Below are 24,240 nucleotides of genomic sequence, written 5' to 3' on the forward strand. Positions count from 1 at the left end.
AGCAGGAAGCCCTGCTTCAGTAAGAAATTCAAGGAAATTATAAATGTGGTATTGCTCATAAGCTGTAAGAAATTTCTCTACACTATTTTTTTTTTTTTTTTTTTACAGTTTAGTCAATGGATCTAAAGGCAACTGGATCATTCTACTTTTTTCAATGGAAAATTGTATCAAAATTGTCACATGAAGAAATAATAAAAGAGTATATAGACAGGAGGGATGTCAGTGAAAATGGTATAGTAAGGAACTCCAATATGCTGTCCTTTCATAAAAGGAAACAAAAAGTTGGCAAAAACTGTCCAAATCAACTTTTTCAGAAACCTGGAGATTAACTAAAGGCTTGTAGCAACCAGGGAGTGCTTATTTAAGGACAATGCTGATCTCAGTAAGAATAGTGAGGTTTGTGGCATTTCAACTTAGCCCAGGCTCATGCCCACACCTAGCTTAGAAATAGTCTTGAAAAGAACAGCCTACATTCCCCATACTGGGGGGACAGAATGGGCCTCATTTGCAAAGAATTATAATTATTTTATTTTTATCTGGTGACTTCACAGAAGACCATTTCAAAAGGCTTGTCTTTATTTGCCCTGATTTAGAACTGGCCTAGTCCAAAAGCCACGGAAAGGAGGAGTTATTTGTCCAAAGTATTTGCAGGCAAATGTTTTAGTTGCTGCTGCCTGAGGCTATAGATAACAGTTGGTATAAATCAAAAAGCTTAGAAGGAAAGGCTGGGAAATGAGATGTCTATAAAGACTTTGAAAAATTAACACATTTTCCTGGTAATCTAGAATGCCATGCATGCTCAGGAATGACATAAGACAGCCCTAGGGTCTGACCTCTGGCTGACCTTGAGGTTCTGCACAAAAAGAAAGTGAACACAGGCAGAGTTGTAAACTGCCAGGCTGAGTGTTGAAAGCGTGCACCAACACACACACAGAACCTGTTTGGCACAAAATTATTTTTGGAAAGTTTTGAAAGTTTTTTTGGAAAGTTAGGGAAGGAAATATACGTCCAAACATGAGCTGACCACTAATCTAATAGAACAGTGACTTAAATGGTCACAAAGAATACTTTATAGAAATAGTTCATAAAAGTCAATAAATAAATATACAACAATAAATAAAATAAGAGCAAACAACAAACCCTGGAAAGAGGAGAGAATCTGATTTCCTGAGTTGTCACATTATAATATTCAAAATATTCAATTTTAACCAAAAGTTATAAAACATACAAAGGAAACAGAATACATGGCCCAAGCACAGGAAAAAAAAAAAAAAAAAAAGAAATTAATAAAAGCTGTTCCTGAGGAGGTCCAGACATTGGGCTACTAGAAAAAGACTTTAAATGAATGATTTGAGGGGCACCTTGGTGGCTCAGTCAGTTGAGCATCTGACTCTTGATTTTGGCTCAGGTCATGATCCCAGTGTCATGGGATCAAGCTCCACATCAGGCTTTGTGCTGAGCATGGAGTGGCTTAATATTCTCTCTCTTTCTCTCTTCCTCTGCCCCCTCCCCTTTTCTCTGTCTCTCCAAACAAACAAACAAACAAACAAACAATTTGGAATATGTTCAAAAGCTAAAGGAAACCACATCTAAGAACTAAAGGAAATAGGGGCGCCTGGGTGGCTCAGTTAGTTAAGCGTCCAGCTTCAGCTCAGGTCACGATCTCACCATTTGTGAGTTTGAGCCCTGCGTCGGGCTCTGTGCTGACAGCTCAGAGCCTGGAGCCTGCTTCCGATTCTGTGTCTCCCTCTCTTTCTGCCTCTCCCCTGCTTGTACTCTCTCTCTCTTTCTCCAAAAAACAAATAAACATTAAAAAAAATAAAGAAAGAAATAAAGGAAATAATTAGAATGATGTCTTACCAAACAGAGAATAGCAATAAAAAGCGAAAAATTATATATTTTAAAGAACCAAATAGAAATTCTAAAGCTTAAAAGTACAATTGAATTAAAAATTCACTAGAGGAGGTCAGCAATAGATTTGACCAAGTAGAAGAATTAGCAACTTGAAGACAGGGCAGTTGAAATTATCTAGTTTGAGGAACAAAAGAGAAAAAAAATGAAACAAAAAATTAATAGAGTCTTAGAAGCCTCTAAGACTTATAGCATACAAGTCCTAGAAGGAGAGAGAAAAGAGAAAGTAACAGAAAAAATATTTCAGAAAATAATGTCAGAAAACTAAAATTTGATGAAAAACATCATCTACACATCCAAGAATCTTCATAAATTCCAAATAGAATAAACCCAAAGAGATCCACACTGAGACATATTATAATCAAATTACCAAATTATCAAAAGATAAAGACTAGTGCAGCAGAAGAAAAGTGACTCATTACATACAAGGGAGCCTAAGTAAGATTAACAGCTGATTTCTATTTAGAAACCATAGAGGCCACAAAGTAATAGGATGATACAAAGTACTCAGAGATGAAAAAAGTCGACCAAGAATTCTATATCTGGCAAAATGTATCTTTCAAAAATGAAGAAAAATTAAGATATTCCCAGAAAAACAAATTGTAAGTTTGTTGCTAGCAGATGTATCCTATAAGAAATGCTAAAGAAAGTCATTCAGGCTGAAACAAAAGGGCCTTAGTTATAGAAGCCATGTAGAAAAATAAAGATCTCTGATAAAGGTAACTACATGAGTAAAAAAAGAAAAAAAGAAAGAAACACATGAGTAACATACTGAGTAAAGACAGTATGAATGTATTCTTTGTTTAGAACTTTTTTTTCTCTCTGATTTAAAGACAATTGCATAAACCTCTACTCATCAACCTATATTGATATGTGCACAATGTATAAAGATATAATTGGTAACAATAACAGCATAGAGCTGGTGAGGAGAGAGAATTGACCTATGGAGGAGCAAAGATTTAGAACACTAAAATTAAATTGGTATTAATCTGAACTTGATGGTTATAAATTAAGAGGTTAATTGTAATCCCCAGGGCAACCACTAGGGAAAGAACTCAGAAATACAGAGTAAGAGAAATGACAAGGGACTTAAAGTGGGACACTGGAAAATAAGTATTTAACATAAAAGCAGGCAGTAATGGGGAAACAAAAAATATATAAGACACACAGAAAACAAATAGCAAAATGGCAGAAGTTCTCCTTCCTTCTCAGTAGTTCTGTTAAATGTGAATGGCTTCGTATTATGATATCAATTTGTATGAAATGACCAGGATAGGCAGGTCTATAGAGACAGAAACTAATTAGTATTCACAGGAGAGAGTGGAGGGGGTGGGGGGCTTGGGACTTACTGCTAATTCCAAATAGAAGTTTTGGGGGCCGATAGAAATATTTTGCAATTAGGTAGTGATGATTGTTGTATGACCTAGTGAATATATTCAAAATCACTAAATTGTATATTTTAAAATAGTGAACTTTATGGTATATAAATTTTATCTCGATAAAAGAAGAAAAAGAGTATTCAGAGAAAAGATAAAGGGAAAAAGTGTTGTAGAGGTATGCCCGCAGTTAATTAATAATGGTCATGATAAAATTCTTATGCCATTTTTTCTGACTTTTGTAGTGCTTTTCAGTTTTTTATTATTTGTAATTTGTTGTGATTTCTTCTCTAACTCTAAATGAATATTCACTTTTGTACCTATTTTGTATTGTGTTTTTTCCCAGTAGGGTTCTCAAACCCTCATCCTCCTCTGAGGTGCCCTTCTAGTCCCACTTCTTACAATGCCACTGCCTTCCTGTGGGTTATTACAGGCCACTCAGAGTCAGGCAATTGCCTAACTTTTCTACAGTGTTACAAGCCGCTACCTCCAACCATCCTCCAAACAGCTGCCACAGAAAATCTCGCCGAAGCTTGTAGGAGCCCTCCCTCAGCTGCAGGTTTTGCTTTCTGCAATCTCAGGTTCCTGGGCTCAATCACCGCCAGGAAACAGATGATCCTCTTTCTGGCCAATCCGCAGAAAATCGGCAGTAGCCTAACTCTAGGTCACAACTCTAGGTCATTCCCCTCGCGTCCGCTCTCGTGGAGGCATTTCATCATCTCACAGCAACACAAGGAGGGTGAGTACAGTACAAGATATTTTGAGAGAGAGACCACATGCACATAACTTTGTTACAGTGTATAGTTTTAATTGTTCTATTTTATTGTTGTTCATCTCTTACTGTGCTTAATTTATATGTTGAACTTTATCACAGGTCTGTGTGCATCGGAAAAAACATGGTATATATAGGGTTTGGCACCCTCTGCAATTTCAGGTGCCTTCGGGGGTGATGGGACTTGGCCCCTGTGGAGAAAGGGGAACTACTGTGTTCTCTGCCTTCTAATCTCTGCTGAGAAACTCTCCGACGCTCTTTGTCTGTAGGATAAGGAACAAATTTCTCTCTTTCTTTTTTTAGGAACAAATTTCTTAACAGAGCTCAACCTGTCTTTCCAGATCCATCCCTTAGTCTTTCCCTCACTAAGTCGAGTTTCTGCATCAGAAGTCAGATCCAACTCTTCCCTGTTCTCCAGAAGCTCAGGTTTTTTGTTTTCGTTTGTTTTTGTTTGTTTTCACTTTTGTGTTTTATCTCCTGTTATCCTCTGTGTGGTCCTTCCCTTACCTATGATGACCTTCCTCCATCTGCTCTTCTTGGGGGAATTCTTCATCTATCCGTGCTCAGCTCATGTTGCCACTGTAAGGTTTCCCAGCTCCCTCTGTGCCCTGACAATCCTGTACGGTTGTGATCGGTACAAATATGTGTGCCTTCCATACGTTTACATATATGTTTACAGATCAACTAAAATAGTTTGAACTATTTCCCATGCATATGAATATATATAAAACCTATATATTTGTGTTTTATCATATACATATGTTTTAACACATACGTGTATATGTTTTGAGGTTGTTTCCTAAAGAACTAGGCATCTGTGAACATATCCAGGGTAGGGACAGTGTCACATCTATTTAAGAAATGTTTTTCTCTATAGTTACTATATTTTCTAGACACAGTATGCATTTACCCATGTGCCAGGCACTGACACAATGGAATAAATGCTTTCTGAATTTAACTAAATTGGAAGTATATATGGGTGTATGAACATTCTTCCCTTAATGACTTTAGACTTTGAATAAGAAAGAAGCACATGAGAACAATTAAGAATATTATAAATAAATCAAGTGGTATACTGCAAAGCAATTAAATGAGCCCTGATGGCCCACAGAGCACAGTGGATTATATCATCATCATCATCATCATCATCATCATCATCACAAATGGGTTAAAGCTGATCAAAAGCAGACTTACTGGAGTGGAGAGGATTCAGGTGAAGGGTGTTGGTTCAGGGTAAGGAGGTAAAGTGGCTCTTGTTGGGAAGGAAAGAACTTGAAGGCTCCAACATGTGGGGAGAGAATTTTAAAATTTTCATGTGGAGACAAAGGAATTCTTTGATCCTGGTAGGAGGCCCTCAAGTAATTTAGTGTTTTCTTTGGATTTACTATCTTCTTGTACTGAGATTAAGAGACATAATAATATAAGAATATTTACTATACCAGTGAAAGTTTCCCCCAAATCCCATTTTGTGAGGAAGAAGGAAATGGGGACCCAGTTAGGTACACCACAATAAAAAGTAGGGGAAGTGGACTTTGTTTTCCTCTCTTGTTCTTTCTCACTCACTGAGCACTTTGAGGGCTTCCCAAGAGAGGTGGCCGACCGTGCTCTGCCAGAGACTCATTGGTGCGTTGGTAGAAAGTAGAAGACACTTTTTCTCACTTTATTTGACTAGACTAGAATTCCCTGAAGATCATGAGAAAAAAACAAGCACACTGTATTTCTGTGTGAGAGAGAAAGACGGGGACATCATCTCTCCTCTGGCATGCTGATGAGATTTGGGGGAAGCATTGTGGTTTGTTTATTATGCAAATTTTAATCTAGTGTCTTATGGTTTTCTTCCTCTTTCTCTCTCTCTCTCTCTCTCTCTCTCTCTCTCACACACACACACACACACACACACACACACACATAGCTTCAGAAGGTTTGCTTTGATGCCTGTTCCCTTTCTTTCTTGCTCCTCGTGTCCCCAAGCCTGCTGGTGGCCAAGGTCCTAAGTGCCACATAGACCCTTTGGGAGGATTTGATTCTGCTTCAGTGTGTGAACACTGACCTGCCCAGAGGACAAGATGCTCATTAGCCTGGGAGAAGGACTCTCTAATGGGAGAACTAAAGTCATGAGATGAGCCATGGGAGGTATTTTGGGGATTGAACAGAAAATCACAAACCTCAGCAAAACCAGTGACTTTGATATTTTGTTCCTTCCTTCCTTCAGCAAATCACTGAATGTATACCATGTGTTTGGCACAGGGTTATTTGAATGACATTGATGAGTAACTAAAAAAAGGAGCTTTTGGAGGAGATAGACCATCAGTGAATCACATAAGTAAATGTAAAGTTGCCACTGTGTGTTAGAAAAGAGAATTTAGGGCTTGGGTGGTGGTGAGGGGTGGTATTTCTAGGGAAAGAGGACATTAGACTCAAAGCCCTGCAGCCAGAGAGAACATAGCCAGTTGGAGAGATTAAAAGAAGGTCAATGTGGCCATTACAGATTCGAGTTTTTAAAAAATCGCTCTGCCTGCTCTATAGATATAAGAGCCAAAGTAGATGAGGACAATTCTTCGGGAGCTTATAGACCCTGAAGTTTGGCACAGCTGGGCCTCAGGAAAGCCTGGAATCTAGCTCTGAAAGTTTCTGTCTCTCAGATTCCCTTTGTCTCTCCCTCTCTCCCCATCCTTTCTTCCTCTCTCCTTCTGTTTCCTCATATTCTTTCTCTGCCTCCTTCGCATGACTGCATTATTCTTTGTTCTTTCTGCACCCAGATCAGACCTTACCTGATCTTCCACTTCAAAGACTCAGAGGAAAGAGGAGATTGCCTAGAATCTCTGTTTCCCCTTCTCACCCTTGTTAATTCCTTGCTGAGCAGCTGAGACCTACCACCTGGGAGGAGGAGTGGGCAGGGCATCATGTATGATTTTAGTGACTCACCACCAGAATTCTCAGGGAAGGGGGTTGGCTGGCCAGCCATGTATTTTTCATTCATACACAATTATTCATCTCCATGTTCATATGCATTGACCAAACACACAGATTTTTAAAATAGCCACATGGTGGGGGGAGGTCTATTATCCTAAGAACAACCATCATTCATTTGGCAAACGTATTACTTTGTACTAGGCACTGTGATAGGTGCTGGAGAAATGGAAACAGCCCCAGACCTCAAACTGCTCATAGCTTATGCGGGAAGCAGGCAATTTAACTGACTACCCTTCACCTTCCTGAGTGCTTTGCAGAATATTTCTTGTCTTTAGTTCAATTTAACTCAATTCTGTAACCATATTATGGACACCATGAAAGAGAACACAAAGATAAATGGCTGAACTCTACCCTCAAGGAGTTCAGAGTCCAGCAAGTGAGACAGACATATCAATAAATATTAACGATGCAGAGTGGTAAGTCAACACTGTTATGTGAAAGATTCACAGGCAGAAAAGAGAAAGGAGTGATTATTACCCCCACCCCAACATACACATGGATGCGAGCGTACACATACACACACACACACACACACACACACCAAAATAATCATAGAAGACTTCATGGAAGAGGTGATACCTACTCTGGGCTTTGGAGGGCATTCCAGGCAATGGGGTTGGGGCACAAAGAACATAGAATGATATTTCTGGAAGATGAAGTGATGGCAGTGGTGAGGGTGGTGAGGGGCTGAGAAGGTGGGCAAGGCAGCAATGATGAGATTGTGAAGGGTTTTGTGTACCCCAATCAAGAGGTATACAGATGATGGGCAGCTATAGAAGACCACAGAGAGTAGAAAAATGTGAATGGTGTAAGCCCTCTGGCAGGAACATGGAGGACTGATGATGTGGGGGCCACGCTACAGGTAGAGGAGACCATTTGGAAGGCTATGACAAAAATCCAGGTAAGAGAGGATGAGAACCTAAGGCAAGTCCATGGGGGATGAAGTGGAGAGGCTGGACACCAGTTTGGTGACTGGTTGTGTGTGTGTGTGTGTGTGTGTGTGTGTGTGTGTGTGTGTGTTGGGGGTGGGGTTGGGGATGTCACAAAAAAATGCAGAATTGATCCCAGTCTTCTGCCTCAGGCCGAGAAAGAATATAGAAGAATAGGGACAGTGGGAAGAACAGGAGAGAGGAGAAAACCATTTAAATTGCAGGAGGATGGGGCGTCTGGGTGGCGCAGTCGGTTAAGCGTCCGACTTCAGCCAGGTCACGATCTCGCGGTCCGTGAGTTCGAGCCCCGCGTCGGGCTCTGGGCTGATGGCTCAGAGCCTGGAGCCTGTTTCCGATTCTGTGTCTCCCTCTCTCTCTGCCCCTCCCCCGTTCATGCTCTGTCTCTCTCTGTCCCAAAAATAAATAAACGTTGAAAAAAAAAATAAATTGCAGGAGGTTGGGAAGCATTTAAGTGTAGGTTTTCAGAAGAAAGTTGAGTATATATGTCTGGAGCAGGAGGAGAGAGCAGAACTGAAATGAAATATGAAATTCTCTGGAATTTACGTATCAGAATGAAGGGAGAGGATGAAATCTACACGAACAAGATAGAAGAACCCAAGACAGGACTGTTAGTCCCTCACAGGGCTGGTAGAGTAAAATGATTAAGGGAAAGACATTAACTAGGAAAAAGCGTGCTTCTCAAAATCAAAAGGAGGGGAAAGTGGGTGAAAGTGTCAAGTGCTACAGAGTGACCCTGAAAGGCTAGACAAGGATTTGGCAGTTAGGAAATTCTCAGAAACCTTTGCTTGGGTATCTTTCCCTGCATTGTTAGAAATGGGAGACCAGTTACAGGGCTGGTGAAGAAGTGGAGTTAAGAGTAGAGATTATTCCATCAATAAACTTGACTTTGAAGGCGTGGAGAGAGAAAAGTCAGTTGCTAGGAGGGGGGCACTGGGTTTGGGGAAGGGTTTTATGTTTGAGTCTCAAACACGTTTATAGATTGAAGGAAAGGATTGAAAAGGAAACTGAAAAGTGAGGCCCCCCGAGAGACCGACGGGATGGATTCTAATGCACAATTGGCGATGCTAATCTTCAACCAAAGGAAGAATACATCTTTCTCTAAAATTGAAGAATGGCGATGAATGTAAAAAGGGTTTTTTGTCAGTTGGTTGCTGTAAGGAAAATTTAGGAATTTGAAGCCTGATGGCCACCATTACTCGAATATGAAGAAGGGTATATTCAAGGGTGAAGAATCAAGAAAAGAGGCACTGCAGGGCAGACAATGCTTTTTTATATTTTTGGTGGACATTAGAGGAAAGAAACTTATGACGTGGAACTAGCAGGGCATCGAAACCACTGGCGAGATCGTAAATTGGTGGAGGTGTCTATCAGCAGTCCAGAGATTCAAGGGTCTTGCCCACATCATACTACTAAACCCGACGTGACACAACTTGGACTAGATGGCCTGATACCTAGAAACTCAGGGCTCTTTCCTTATGAGTTAAGTATTCAAGTTAGATGAATGAATATAAAGCCAATGCAAAAAGAGTCCAGTAATATCACTGAATTCGTGGATTCTGCCAGTGGTTACTGAATACAGGTTTTCTAGAATTAGGAGAATGCTGTCTAGCTGTTCGGTCTCCATTGAAGACTAGACAATAGGAAATGCCCTTAAACTGCAGCAAAGTGTCAATAAAGAAGAATGTTCTAAGAAAGGATGGGCTCTGGGGGCGCCTGGGTGGCTTGGTCGGTTGAGCGTCCGACTTCGGCTCAGGTCATGATCTCACGGTCCGTGGGTTCGAGCCCCGCATCGGGCTCTGTGCTGACAGCTCAGAGCCTGGAGCCTGTTTCAGATTCTGTGTCTCCCTCTCTCTGTGACCCTCCCCTGTTCATGCTCTGTCTCTTTCTGTCTTGAAAATAAATAAACGTTAAAAAAAAAAATTAAAAAAAAAAAGAAAGGATGGGCTCTGAGAGGACAGAGAATAACCTGCTGAGGTGATCCTTAGGAATAAATATATCTCAGGTGGTTTTACTTCAGTTCTGGGAGGATGGTTTATTTAGATTTCTTACATTCCCTTTCAGCTCTATGCCAGTTTGATGTTCACCAAGAAGAATATGTAGTAGCACACAACATATAATGGGAATGGCACATAGTACTTTGTTTTTCTTTGCCTTACAGTTTACCTTACTCTCTTTTATAATGGGCATGTTAGAAGTAGCTACTAAGTAAAAATAATCTGGACATTAAAGTGAAATAAAGTCATATGTAATTATTAATTGTGTCATAGCCCAATCAGAGAGAGAGAGAGAGAGGAGAAGAGAGGGGAGAGAGATATTCATAAACCCCCAATTCTCTATCCAGCCTTGTTGGTTATCTCTAGCTTGATTAAAGGGAATGATACTCATTTGTAAATGCATTTGGCAAACTTACCCTGCTATTGTTTCCATTATTTTGCAAATTACAGACATTGAGATGAAGGCTCTGTAATTTCCTAGCGTTCCCTTTATTCCTGCTTGGAAAACTGGTGTTGCCCTGGCATACTTCCACTTTGCTGTTATTTCATTTGAATACAGCAAATTCTTTATTATGATTAACAAAGACTTCTGCTCCATTCCTCTTTGAATATCAGTCTGCTCATGGAGATGAGTTGATTTTGAGCCCTGCTATCTACTTGAATCTCTCTGCTTCGCTGATCTCAAAGATATTCAAGACAACAGACACCCCAGTATTCCTAAATGACATGTTTTTTGTGTGTTCTCCCTTTTGAATTTGTTATATGTTTAGTAATTTTTACCATCGTCTGGAACTTTTTTCTCTTCTTCCAATTGTCTGATTCTAAATGTCTCCTTCACTCACTACTTAAAAGCCTGAAAATATGCAAGCAGTTGGGTTTGGTAAGCTTGCTATTTTTAAGCTTCTTTCTCTTTTAACATTTCAGTTTTCCTTTTTCCTCATACATACATCTATCAAGGCTTTACAGTACTTTGTAAACAATCTCGATACCAGGGCATCTGGAATATAGAGATGGCTTTCCATGAGCACTATACGTTACTAATTCATTCATTAATCATTGCGCTAGAATCATTTTTCCCCCAACTCAGGCTCTCCTTCTTTAAATATTGCCTGGATGTCCACTCAATATAATGGCTCATGTACTGGTCCTCACACGTAGAGAGTACTAATTAAATATTTGCTTCCTAAGATCAGTCGTATTTAGAAGAAATCACATGAAGAGAACTCTTTAGGGCTCAGTGGAAAATGCTGGCACAGGACTGTGACTTGAGACCATGCTCCATGATCGGATATTAATGTACAAAATTCTTCTCTTATTCCTTTTTCCCTCATTTCCTCTTACCTTTTTTTCTGTGTCTCCTCTGTGTTGTCAGCATCTCTGGTCACCCTTTGCCAGTTGAACTCAGCCGGGCCAAATATTGGAAGGAGTATGCTGAGGTAAGGGTAGCGTAGTCCTTTCTTTCATATTGGGTAGATAGCATTGTGGAAAATGAGGCTACTAATAGCAACAAAATAAATGCCTCGCATTTATTGAGAGTTTACCAGGCATCGTTCCATCTGCTTTCTGTGTTTTATCTCAGTTAATCTTAAGAATCTTATGAGGTAAGTAATACCATTGGGCCTGGAATCTGATAACTCTGAGAGGTTGAGGAACATGCATAAGGCCCACAGCTAGCTACTAAGCAGAAGGTGCAGGATTTGAACTCAGGATGTCTTACTGCCAAGCCAGAAGTACACTGTGCCTGCACAAAGGAAGCACTCAATGAATTGTTAGTATTTTATGGCAATTATTATTCAGATGTTTATCTTCCCACATAGAGAGTGCTCCTCTCTGACCCTTTTGTTTCATTTAATTTAATCACAGTAACTCATGGAATCGTGGTTTCCATCTTACAATCAAGGAAACCAAATCTCAAAAGACTTTCTGTAACTTGCCCAACATTACTCAGCAGGTAAAAGGTGGCCCTGAACACTCCAACTGGTTCCCCCTTTTCATCCCTCTTCAGGGTTTGCTTGGCAGAACATGTTGAATTTTCCCCCATTGGGCTGTAGCGTCTAGTGAGGAATCTAACTGATGATAATAATTTGGATGTCAGTGGTTGATGCTCCTACCTGAATGAGCAGGGTTCACATATGAGCTGGGAGCTTCTCTTGCTTTGTGGGGCACTGCTGTCTGCACGAGGCCCCCCTCCTTCAGGGGGGCATATTGAACAACGGTGGTTTGTGGCACATGCGGAAGAAGCTGACACCAGCCTTAACTCTCCCAGTGCCCTGGTGCTCTGATGGCTAGGGCTGTTGTTTTAATGCTTTCCTAAAAACGTATTTACAAAAAGAAAAAAAAGTTCTTTCACTTTTCCTTTCCAGCCCCTCTGCTGTCCATAAGACTCAATTATGAGCGTAGGGGGGCCAGGCTAGGGATCAGAATCATGTGACAGAGGCCATTCTACATTCAGAATCATCCTTCTGTCTGTTGACTAAGAGGTAGGCTTGCTCCCAGGTAGAGGTCACTGAGCCTGGATCTTTCTCTCTTTTGTTGACTCCTTCCAGGGGAGTCCTCTGTCAGGGTCCACATCATCAATTTTCTAAACATGTTCTACACATGTTACCTCAAGTGTGGAGAATCTGTAATGGCTGCTTTTTGGTCAGCATCCAACCTTTCTACCCTACAAAGTCCCCATTTCCTTTGGGGAAATGCCTTTTCCCTAAATTGCGTGGCCTGGGTGGAGGATACTACCTGCCTCCCACCAGGGAAGCTGAGGGGCCAGAGGCCACTCTCATGAATCCAGGGAGTGAGCCCCTGTCCCCACGTGACCAGTCAATGCTCTCCTCCATGTCTTGGAACCGTGAGTGGCACAAAGATGAGAGAGGTAAGGAACAGTGAGTGTTCCAGTAGAAATGCTGCTTACTGACTCAGCAGGTCATGCTGTGAGTCCGGAGGCCTGGCCCTCACGCTGCCCTTGGCATTTGCGGTCTCCAAGCCTCCAGCTGATTCTCTGAGCTCCTCCTAGCCTTATAATAAATGACCTCTTAAGTAAAACAGCCAGAGTGCCTTTCTGTTGCACACCATTAAGAAGCCAGACTGAAACACACAGAAATGTGCACTGTAAATGTAGCAAAGAGCATCTTCCTGGACCTCTATTCTCTCCTTTTCACCCCCCTCCTTTTTCTCCTCGGCTTCCAAACCCTCATGGACCCTGAGCTGCCCTCACCGCTCAGGCCCTCTCATGGAGCTCATTTTACTCAGCTCGCCCTCCCCAGAGCCAAGAAGTCTGCATTTCTTTCCCTGCCTTTACCACAACCCAAAGAGCAACATCTTCTGTATTTTCTTCAGCAGGGATCATGGTCTTGGTTGTAAATCATAGCATACTCTTGATAAGAGCCTGATAGGAATAATATGCCTATCAGGTAAAGGAGCAGCTATCCTGGCCCACACTGAGTTTGAAAACCAATGTTTTAAGCCAATCTGTACTCCCTTCCTCCTTCCTCCAAGAATATTCATAGCTGATGGTGGTTCTGAATGGGCAGCAGAAAGAGTATTTGACTGCATCGAAGGAAAATTAGGCTCTTCTCCCATCTCTGCCACCACCTCATTGTGGAGCTTTAAACAAGTCACTTTCCGAGTCTGGAAAAATAAGGGCATTACATTAGATATTCTTTAAGTTCCTTTCTGTGCAATGATTTGAGTGTTACCTGTTCCATTGGCATTTGTATCTTAGTAGAAGACTCTTGAAGATTTCATACTTTTGAGTTCCAAACAATAAGTGATCACCATTCAGAGACCAAACTTTGTAAGAGGCTAGAAAGAGCCTCTTTTTTTCGGTTTGCTGGGCTGGGGGTGGGAGAGAAGGGAAGGAGAAAAGAGGAGCACTATCTCGAATTTTGGTCATGTTTCCCAGCAATGGCAACTCCACAAGCAATTCCTTCTCTCATTAGACTATGAGTCCAACCGCCATACCAGTGTGGTCAGAAGAGGCTCGCTCTTCCAAAATTGCCCCAAACACAAGACAGATGCCTTCCTGGTGCTTGTGTACATTACCCATTTTTGCCCAAATTTAGCAACATCAACTCCCCTCGGAGTCCTTTTGTCCAAAACACATTTTCTCTTTAAATAAACAAAACCCTCTGCTTGCCACCTTGCACAGAACAGGGTGGTTTTCTCTATGTGGGTACATGTCATTGTATTTATGTCCCTTGCCCCAATGGGGATGTTTTGTATTGTTTTCTCAGTTACAGCTCACACCAATGAATGTCAGCTGTGATAATGCCTGAAGTATAGTTATCATCTCTTCAATATTTACCCAGTGGATACAACGTTTGTAAATAATTTAGAAATATTACCACGTGTTTCAACGATTGTCCTGGAGAAATATATGTTTATTTACATTTTAAATGAAGCCGCTGGGCAATGAGAGTGTCAGTCACCTTTCTCAAGTCACACAGATGGTAACAGGTGTACCTGGGCTGTGAACCTGTGCCCATCTGTCTTGAAATTCTTATTGCTGAAAGGAATCTTGGAGGCAAAGGACATTTTTCAGAGGACGGGCAGATCACCTCAGGAATTGGAGGAAGACAAGGGCCTGTTTATCTCTATTCATTTAGACTCAGGCCTGCCTACAAGCAGGAAGTAGAAGGCACGAGTGTTGGCCACAATATTTTCAGTTCGTAAGTTAGAAATTAGCAATCAGCCCCTTTTCACGTAGGACACTGTAATAAACACTGACACAGGCCCTGCAATTTGGTTATGCAAAGAAAACAGGAAACAAGTGCATTTTCACTGAGCCTTCAGTCTGAGGAGGGCTGGCATCTGCCCACGTGAGGGCTAGATTTTCTTGTCAATATTGTATTTACTATCCTGGTCACATGAGCGGAGACAGGAGGATGAGTCACAGTTAACTGACTGCTAAATTAGGCAAATGTAATCCATTTGTTTCTTTCAAATTAGCCCCCCCCCACCAAGCATTTTAAAGCTTTTTTTCTTCAATAGTCATAGTCACAACCTAAACAGCTAATGCATTCCCAGTTTGTGCTAATCTGGCTCTCAATTATAAGCAAATAAACTATCATTTTGCAGCCTTCTCTTCCTATGGGAGGGCAGGATTTTGGATATATTAATCTTGACCCCAAATGCCAAACCTCTGTAGACCTTCTGCCATAGCTTTCTTCATGTCCACCCTTCACTACTTTCTTTGCAAAACCATCAGAATACAACACATCACACTGGATAATTTATATTGTCAGCAAACAGTAGCGTAGTCCTTAAGCAATACGAATCACAGATGAGCAGCTCCGTGAGAAATCTGGTGGGCCATTCAATACAGCTTCCTAATGTTACAGATAAAGCTGAGACCCAGCAAGGCTGAAGCAGTAGGGCGAAATCAGGTCTTGGGATGCCCGGTTCCACATTACAACCCCTTTCTCCCTGTTGCATGACGGCACGCCTGGAAATCAATGGCACTCAGGAGACCCTGGTTTGGAAGTAAAATGCGTGATGGTCAGAACAAACCAAACAGCTGATCTGCATGCTGTGACAAGGTGGCCAGCACTCAGGAGAGTTCCCTGGGGGTAAAGCCACCGGCTGGGATCTCTTCCATAGAAAGTAATTCAGCTTAATCTCCCGACCTGCACCCATTTGCTTAATGTCCTTAAAAAATGTACTGCCTTGAATCAGAGCCTCATTTCTTGTTTTACCCAAATTTAGCAATGAGGTCAGAGAGACCTGGTTTTTTTTTTTCAAGAAGAGACACAACGTTGCGGTTTTGATCTTTATTTTCAGGGTGCTCTGTGACTCTTTGGAAACCTCTGATGGTCTTTTTCCAGATGAACAGGGCTGTATTTATTTCCTCTTGCTCTGTACAGAGGAGGTACATGTCATCCCATGGGAAGGGACTACCTTTGCGGTAATGTGGGCAGGAGAAGGGTACCTCTGGAGACCATTATTCCTTCTGTGTCATCGTGATCACGTGTATCTCTTGCATTTATGCGGGCACTCTGTTAGGGTCTTTACAAGGATGCCTCACTTAATGCCCACATGACATGTTTTATAAATGAGAGAACACTGTTTTGGAGAGGTTAAGACACTTGGCCTGGACCACACAGCTAAGAAGAAATTCAAGCCCGAAAGCAGAAATTTGACTCTGGAGCAAGTGGCCAAAGCACTGTCCCATCTGGCCTTGGCTAATTCACTCGGAAGTTAAGTAGCTCAGCATTTTCGGCAGCATTTACGTATTGAAAGAGAGCATCTACGCGTCATATAGGTCCAGGTTGTGGTTCAGCTATACCTCCTTTCTCGCTTGGGCATGGAAGTTGACTTTACTGTTTTCATTTCATCTCTAATCTAACAGTAATAAAAATGGGAATTGCTGTAAGGGTGATATGAAAAACTGCATCATCTGTGAAGATCCCAGGAGCAGTGATGAAGACTTGGCACATTTCAATTTCCTCCCTTTCTTCAGGGAGATACCTGGACTAATCTAAAGGAATCATTCTTAATTTTTAATGGTGATTTCTAAAAACACTGGGGACCAGTCCTCATGGACAGACATTTTGGGGTAAAAGAGCCCCAGTGTAGACTCCTTTTAGCCATTTTGAAGAAGGAGGGATTTGCAAATTGTGGACCTCTAGTGCGGGAGCAAAGAGCTCAAGACTCAAATTGCCTGGGTTTAAATCTCAGCCTCATGGTGTATATATAGATGGCCAAAAAGTACATGAAAAGATGCTCAAACTTTAGCCATGAGGGAAATGGTTAGTGTGGGCAAGGATGTGGAGAAATTGGAATGCCTGTACGTTGCCGGTGGGAACGTAAGAGGGTGCAGCCTCTGGAAGAATGTGATGGTTTCTCAAAAAGTTAGACATAGAATCACCGTATGATCCAGCAATTCCACTCCTAGGTACAAAACCCAAAGAGTTAAAAACAGGTATTTATTTATTTATTTATTTATTTATTTATTTATTTTTAATATGAAATTTATTGTCAAATTGGTTTCCATACAACACCCAGTGCTCATCCCAAAAGGTGCCCTCCTCAATGCCCATCACCCACCCTCCCTTCCCTCCCACCCCCCATCAACCCTCAGTTTGTTCTCAGCTTTTAAGAGTCTCTTATGCTTTGGCTCTCTCCCACTCTAACCTCTTTTTTTTTTTTTTTCCTTCCCCTCCTCCATGGGTTTCTGTTAAGTTTCTCAGGATCCACATAAGAGTGAAAACATATGGTATCTGTCTTTCTCTGTATGACTTATTTCACTTAGCATAACACTCTCCAGTTCCATCCATGTTGCTACAAAAGGCCATATTTCATTCTTTCTCATTGCCACATAGTATTCCATTCTATATATAAACCACAATTTCTTTATCCATTCGTCAGTTGATGGACATTTAGGGTCTTTCCATAATTTGGCTATTGTTGAGAGTGCTGCTCTGAACATTGGGGTACAAGTGCCCCTATGCATCAGCACTCCTGTATCTCTTGGGTAAATTCCTAGCAGTGCTATTGCTGGGTCATAGGGTAGATCTAGTTTTAATTTTTTGAGGAACCTCCACACTGTTTTCCAGAATGGCTGCACCAGTTTGCATTCCCACCAATAGTGCAAAAGGGTTCACGTTTCTCCACACCCTCTCCAGCATCTATAGTCTCCTGATTTGTTCATTTTAGCCACTCTGACTGGCGTGAGGTGATATCTGAGTGTGGTTTTGATTTGTATTTCCCTGATGAGGAGCGACGTTGAGCATCTTCTCATGTGCTTGTTGGCCATCCGGATGTCTTCTTTGGAAAAGTGTCTATTCATGTTTTCTGCCCATTTCTTCACTGGGTTATTTGTTTTCTGGGTGTGGAGTTTGGTGAGTTCTTTATAGATTTTGGATACAAGCCTTTGTCTGATATGTCATTTGCAAATATCTTTTCCCATTCGGTCGGTTGCCTTTTAGTTTTGTTCATTGTTTCCTTTGCAGTGCAGAAGCTTTTATCTTCATGAGGTCCCAATAGTTCATTTTTGCTTTTAATTCCTTTGCCTTTGGAGATGCATCAAGTAAGAAATTGCCGCAGCTGAGGTCAGAGAAGTTTTTTCCTGCTTTCTCCTCTAGAGTTTTGATGATTTCCTGTCTCACATTCACGTCCTTTATCCATTTTGAGAAAAACAGGTATTTAAACAAAAACGTGGACATGAAATTTAGAGCAGCATGATTTAAAATAGCCAAAAGATGGAAAAAAAACCCCAAATATCTAGCAACTAGTGAATGGATAAACAAAATCTGCTATATCCGTACAATGGAATATTATTCAGCCATAAAAGAGAATGAAGTACTGATAAATGCCACAACATGGATGAATCTTGGAAACATTTTGCTAAGTGAAAGAAGCCATACCCCAAAAGCCACATATTGTATGATTCAGTGTATATGAGAAATCCAGAATAGGCGAATCCATAGAGACAGAAAGCTGATTAGTAGTTGCCAGTGGGGGAAGGGAGGAGGGTGACTGCTTACTAGGTATAGGGTTTCCTTTTGGGAGTGATGAAAATGTTCTGAAAATAGATAATGGTGACAGTGCTACAACACTGTGAATGTACTAAGTACCAGTGCATTGTGTAATTTAAAATGATTAAAATGGTAAATTTTATGTTATGTGCATTTTACCCCAATTAAAAAAAAGAGAGAGATCATGGTAACACATACCTCATAAAATTATTTTAAGTCTTTTTAAAAAAATTTTTTAAGGTTTATTTACTTTTGAGAGAGAGGCAGAGACAGTGTGTGAGCAGGGGAGGAGCAGAGAGAGAGGGAGACAGAATCTGAAGCAGCTCCAGGCTCTGAGCTGTCAGCACAGAGCTTGATGTGGGGCTTGAACTCACAAACCGTGAGATCATGACCTGAGCCGAAGTCGGACACTTAACTGACTGAGCCCCCCAGGCACCCCTATTTTAAGTCTTAAATTGCACAGTAAACACAAAGTAATGACTGTCAGTGATGGTATTGACAGGGACGGAGGGTGGGAGAAGGTAGAAAGGGGGTCATAGTAGTCAGCCATGGAAAGGTGGACTAGGGAAGAAACAAGTTGAGGCCTGGTGGTGAGGACATAAGAGGTAAGTACAGGACTTGTGTAGGAGGACATGGAAGAGGTGGTGTAGACAGACAAGTGTATATCTGTGTATATTAAATGAGGGAAAGACATTTCAGCTTTTTCATAAAATTCTAAGCAATGGACTAGTTTATACAAATCCCAACGTCAATGGTGTGGTTAATATTTTGTGGTGATGAGAAAGTCAATGAACGTAGTGACACACACATAGCTTTGTAAACCCTGACTTGTGAAGAAATCAAATTTCAATTTTAGAATGTTCATATCAAGGGACTTCCCCCAACCCCCCCCCCGCCCGCCCCTTCCCCCTTAACTTTTCCAGGTTCAATAAAGAAGAGTAGTCAAGGGCACTTTGGTGAGCATGGACAGATTTGTTAGGCAGTAACATGGATTTCAGGAGATGAGGCTATAATACTTGGCCCACTTCTGTTGAGCCACAGCTCTAATTCTAGAGTATTCTCCATAAGGACCTTCTTTTTCTTTTGTTTGTTTTGTTGTTTTTATTTTGTTTTGTTTCTGAGCTCTCTCTCTTTGGCTTTATTTATTTATGTATTTATTTATTTTATTTTTTGTTTCTGAGCTCTCTCTCTTTGGCTTTATTTATTTAAAATATAATTTATTGTCGAGTTGACTAACATACAGTGTATACAGTGTGCTCTTGGTTTTGGGGGTAGAGTCCCATGGTTCATTGCTTCCATACAACGCCCAGTGCTTATCCCAACCTCGGCCCTCCTCAATGCCCATCATCCATTTTCCCCTCTCCCCACCCTCCCCTCCAACAGCCCTGTTTGTTCTCTGTATTTAAGAGTCTCTTATGGTTTGCCTCCCTCCCTCTCTGCTTGTAGCTATTTTTTCCCCTTCCCTTCCCCCATGGTCTTCTGTTAAGTTTTTCAAGTTCCACATATGAGTGAAAACATATGATATCTGTCTTTCTCTGACTGACTTATTTCCCTTAGCATAATACCCTCCAATTTCATCATCGTTGTTGTTGCAAATAAAATTTCATTCCTTTTCATTGCCAAGTAGTACTCCATTGTATGTATAAGCCACATCTTCTTTATCCACTCATCAGTTGATGGACGTTTAGGCTCTTTCCATAATTTGGCTATTGTTGAAAGTGCTGCTATAAACATTGGGGTACACATGCCCCTATGCATCAGCACTCCTGTATCCTTTGGGTAAATTCCTAATAGTGCTATTGCTGGGTCATAGGGTAGTTCTATTTTTAATTTTTTGAGGAACCTCTACACTGTTTTCCAGAGCAGATGCACCAGTTTGCATTCCCAAGAGGGGATGCAAGAGGGTTCTCCTTTCTCCACATCCTTGCCCACATCTGTTGTTTCCTGAGTTGTTAATTTTAGCCACTCTGACTGGTGTGAGGTGGTGTCTCAGTTTGGTTTTGATTTGTATTTCCCTGATGATGAATGATGCTGAGCATCTTTTCATGTGTTTGCCATCTGGATGTCTTCTTTGGAAAAGTGTCTATTCATGTCTCCTGCCCATTTCTTCATTGGACCTTCTAAATGTGACTCCAGGGGGAAAGGATAATGGGCCCATGACCAGTACTGCAACCTAGAGTGGTTCTGTGGGTTTTTAAAGGAAAAGATGCCTACCTCCCACTTCCACATCACACCAACCCTTCTTCACCCCCCAGTATTCTGGCCATGTTAGGCTGGGTGTCAGTTACACATGTCACACATTCTTAAGTTCAAAACATAGAAGAGAGAAGGAAAAAAGAGCAAGATATGAACTGTTACAGACCCCTGGGACTCATGCTTATTTTACTCCTTGCTCTTTGGAGCATAGAATCTTCTTTCTGGCAGATACTCTCTTACAAAGGGAAATAAAATGCAGATTTGCAGCAGATGAGGGTTCAAGAAGCCTTGATGGGTGCTCTAGAATCTGGGGGAAAGTATGGTATCAGCTGTGTTTGCAAGTTGTGCTTTGTCTTTTAAGTGTGGGGGGTCCAGTTGTATACTGGTGAATGTTTCCACTTTCTCCACCCAGGCCCTCACCTCATCCACAGATTTCTGCTCCGCCCTTTCCACTTACTAAATGAGAATCCAGTTGGGTTCCTGGATGATTCATGAGGCAAAATTGGGAGAATGGAAGAGGTGGCCTAAAAGAAAAAGGGGCCAGAGAAGTCAAGATTGAAATGAAAAGTTTGGAAGAAAAGGAGTGGGGTGGGGCAAATTGCTTAAAGTGGCAATGATGATCTGCATAATGAGGAAAAGGGGAGAGAAGGGATGTGGAGAGAGAAAACCTAATGGGCTATGCTGAAGAGGTAATTGCAAATTTTGCATGTGAGAGGTTCTGCAGGAGTGGGTGAGACTTGGTAGGAAAGAAGGGCCTTTGGGGCCTCTTAATTAGAAGCCCTGAAGGAGAGGAAAACAGGTTCAGATCCTCTTAAATTGCTTTTTGCCAGCTGGACTGATGTTCTTTGAATATAGAGATGAGACCACAAGAGATCAGCTTATAGTTGGGTTATGCAATAATGGTAGAGACTTGACTATCCTCTGGTAAAAATTGTCCCTTTATTCTAAGAACGAAACCCAAATGATGCAAAGACTGTTGACTAAAACAAAGATTGATGAGAAGCCAATAGCTCTAAGAAGCTAAACTGTCCTATGAGACATTGGAATCTTGTGTATCATTTAGACCCAGATGCTGCAAGGTTTTGCTTGTCTCTGCTGCAGCACCATTTCTGTGTGTGTGTGCATGTGTGTGTGTATGTGTTTAAAGTTTGTTGAGAGAGAGAGAGAGAGAGAGAGAGAGAGAGAGAGAGAGAGAGACAGGGCCGGGGGGGGGGAGGGGCAGAGAGAAAGGGAGACAGAGAATCCCAATCAGGCTCCATGCTATCAGTGCAAAGCCCGACGTGGGGCTCGAACTCACGAACTGTGAGATCATGACCTGAGCCGAAGCCGAGAGTCGGATGCTTAACTGACTGAGGTACCCAGGCACCCCTCTCTGTGGTTTTATCAGATGGTGCTGTATCCCTGAAAATCATGTGGTTTCTTTCAGAGAAATCTATCCGCCCCCACAGAGAACATGAGTTAAAACAGATCCATAGCTATTGAAGCAATGAAATCCTGGGAAATTCAAAAGCTAAGAGAACTCTTAAAAGATCTTGAAACCAATTGATTTAGGAAAAATACATTCCAGTGACATTCATTCAACCAGTTACTTCCTCCTTGCCCTCCCAATGAAATTTCAGGGAAATTTAAGTTCTTATTATAATCTAGGTAAGAATTTCATTTAATCCATTCACCATAACCGAAGTTACAAAGGGTCCTGATCATTTTGAAGTATCCAATTTTTCCCCCTTGTATTCAAAAATGGATGTTTGCTAATCTAAGAAAATAAAGCCCCTCAGAAAATAACCCTCTAATTACTGCCTTCAGTCTTTCAAAATGTTACAATGAGGTCATCTGAGCCCCTGTTCTGGTGAAATCATCACTTCTTCAGATAATTTCTAGCTGTTGTCTCATCTATTGTGTGATAAAAGGGATTGCTTATGAAGTACCTCTTTCAAACTGAGGTGGGCTGAGGGAGCCACAAACAAGTATTAATGAGGCCTTGGTATAATAGAGTTGCTAGGGTATAACTGAAAATTCCTATATATGGATGAGGTAACATATCTTATATCTTGGTTTTAAAATCAGCCTGGGACATGAAATCTCTCAACTTCCCACTCTCTCCTCCTTCCACGAACTCTGAGGTACAACAACCAAGCCACGCCATGCCACGCCATGCCACGCCAAGCCAAACTCAACTGACCCCGGCCCAACCCAACCCCAAACTGTGCTTTGAATTCCAGTATCTTTCAGAACTCCCAAGTCAGAGGAAATTGTTTGCAATGATTTACCCTAACACAAATAAACGTTAAGGGAGAGGGAAGGAAGAAAAACTTGCCAACTCATGAGATCACTTTTCTCTACTAACTGCCTGTTTTGGCTGATCTGACAAAAATACTTTATTTCCTCACAGCGTTTCTTACATGCTTGTGGCAATATTTTGAAACATGAAGAAGTCCTCTTTGGTTCCACACGCAGGCCTCTCGGACTCTGGTTCCCTGCGTATGATCCTGAGTTTGGAGGTGCCCCAAGCGACAGAAAATTGGCAGGTTCCTCATCACTGATTCCTCACCGGCTCTTTGGGTGGGGAAAGGAGTTCTGCCTGGGACTTGGCTGAGTTCTATGCTTGGCATCCTGGCCAGTTACTCCAAGTTCAAGGAACTTGACAGACAGAGGCTGTTTGTCTGGTACAAGATGTGAACGGGCCAGGTTGGGCCTGCCATCTCACGCCAGCACATTCTGTCTTCTTCTGGGGAAGCTTAGTTTCTGATCAGGCTTACTATGGCTTTGTGGGAAGACTGCCCACCAGGAGTGGCATTGGTCTTGAGATTGGGATGAGCCCTGGACCCCTCAGGTATCCCAACCCAGACAGTCTCCCAATGACCTACAGTCGTAGTGGCAGTGTATGAGTGTGTGTGTGTCAAATAATAAATAGTTAAAAAAAAAAAAAAAGACAGAAGGTTTAGACAGTGTTCCAGGAAACAATCCGTGATAGGCTAGACTGGTAAAACCCAGCCAGTTTAATTTCTAAATTTGTGATTATTATTCTGTATTTTCTATTTAACCCCCTATAAAGAGTTAAAAAGTGAGAAAAACTATGTATGTATGTATAGCTTTCAAATACCAGCCAATTTCAACTGCTGTGAGGTCATAAAGAGAGTTAGTATTCCAAGGATTAGAGATTATATGTTATTTTTTATATAAAAAAAAGAAGCTTTATGTGGATTTTTTAAAAATCCTATTTTTTAACAGCAAAAGCAGCATATGCCATTGTTGAAACTTTGGGAAAGAAAATAAACAAAAAGAAGAAAACTGAAGTCCTGTCTAATCTCTCCATATAGATATAAGATTACACTGTTTTGTTTGGCAAGAGCTGGCTTTGAATTAGGTAGAACAGAATTTAAATTATGGGCCTAACAGTATGACTCAGAGCAAGTTCTCGCTAACCACTGATTTTCTCAGTGAGACACCTATCCTATAGGGGTGTTGGAGGATTGTGGTAAAGCTTTGGGCACAAAAAATAATTGCTGATTGATCATATCTGTATTTTATTTCTTAGACTACTGATCATAGCTCATTATTAATTTTGTTTCAGAAAATGAGCTCATTTAATTAGTATCA

The sequence above is a fragment of the Prionailurus bengalensis genome, chromosome F2 (genome assembly GCF_016509475.1).
Source record: "Prionailurus bengalensis isolate Pbe53 chromosome F2, Fcat_Pben_1.1_paternal_pri, whole genome shotgun sequence".
In the NCBI taxonomy this organism is placed as follows: Eukaryota; Metazoa; Chordata; class Mammalia; order Carnivora; family Felidae; genus Prionailurus; species Prionailurus bengalensis.